A 1,506-nucleotide genomic window follows, 5' to 3' on the forward strand; every position below is an offset into this window, starting at 1 on the left:
CGGTCAACCTGACCCCGCACCAGCCCCTTGCTCCTCTCCCCACCCAGCAGCCCCATGGCTGTCCCCACAGGCTCCCTGGGCACAGACAGCGGGGAGACCACAGCCAAGACCCTGCCCGATACCCTGGCCAAAATGGGGCACACAGGGGCTGAAGCAGCCAGCCCTGACCAAACCCTGCACCGCTGCCACTTCGTGTCCCCATGGTCCTGCCACCCTGGCCGAGGACTCCCCTGACTCCCACCAACGCCTCTCAGCACATTAATATTGCATTCAGCTTCATATTGAAAGTGGATAAATCTTTAAATCAAAGAGCGCTGTGAAGCCCGCTCAGGCTGAGAGCTCTGCCGGTGCCGGTGGGGAGGGATGGGGGCTCCCATCCTGCATCTGGGGTGGGATGGAGGAGAGCCCTGACATGGGCCAGATGCATCCCAGCTCTGCCAGAACACCACAGCCCCTCTCAGACCTTGATTCGTTAGCAATTAGCAGCTAATAACCATCCCTCAGAGGCCACGCTTACCAGCCACCGCATCCCCCGTTCAACTCATGAGCTGACTGGGAATGAACGAGCTGGATGGGCAGTGATGGAGGAGCCCATAACTCCCCCTGGTCCTCAGCTTCCAGGGAATGAGGATCCTCAGCTCTAACCTGTCCTGCCTCCTGGTGGTGGGATGTCCCTCGTCCCTCCTGCCTTTGACGGGTCCCAGCTGGGATGCCTCCAGCATCAGTCAGGAGCAAGGCAGCACGAGGTACGTTAGCAATGGTGTCCCCCCGTGATGGCCACCTCCCTGGGACACCCACCACACACAGATCCCCTGAGCCCACCCAACTGGGCACTGTCCCCAGGCTGGGGATGCCCCAGAGAAACCCAAACCTCTCGCCCAAAGCGCCCTTCCCCATCAAAGCGGGGTCTAAGGGGGAGCCAAGGCCGCAGAAAGGGGACAAAGCTGAGGGTCCCCACCAGACACACCAACTTGGAGGCCAACAGGCTCCACCACCTCCCCTCCACCAAGGCCAAGGTCTGCAGCTCCGGGCTTAACCACGGGGAGGGCAACAGGGGTACCCAGAGTGGCACTGGCACTGTGGAGACCTGGCAACCCAGGCTGAGGTGGCTCAGCAGCGAGGTAACGAGGAATACAGCTTTAATGAGGCGGCTGGGGACCCTGGGAGGTGACACCCGCAGCAGTGCAGGGAAGAAGGCAGCATCGATGGCACAGAGAGGGAAGGGACTGGCCTGCAGGGACACAGGAATGACCTGGCTCTCATGCAGCCATTGCTCCCAGTTGAAGATCTATGTCCCACTCCCAGACCCAAGCTGGGGACGAGACCTATAGACAGTGCCCCAAGAGGCACCCTGGGAGAGGGACCCTGCGCTGCCCACAGCGGGGAGGACAGAGCCGTGTCCTCACATCTCCAGCTGTGCCTCCAGCTGTGCCACCCGAGGCCATGCAGCATTTATGGGACTTTCACCTGGGGAGCCCCAGCAGAGGGACCGCTCCAGCACCCGCT

This window comes from Charadrius vociferus, unplaced genomic scaffold, assembly GCF_000708025.1.
Source record: "Charadrius vociferus isolate BGI_N301 unplaced genomic scaffold, ASM70802v2 scaffold793, whole genome shotgun sequence".
NCBI lineage: Eukaryota > Metazoa > Chordata > Aves > Charadriiformes > Charadriidae > Charadrius > Charadrius vociferus.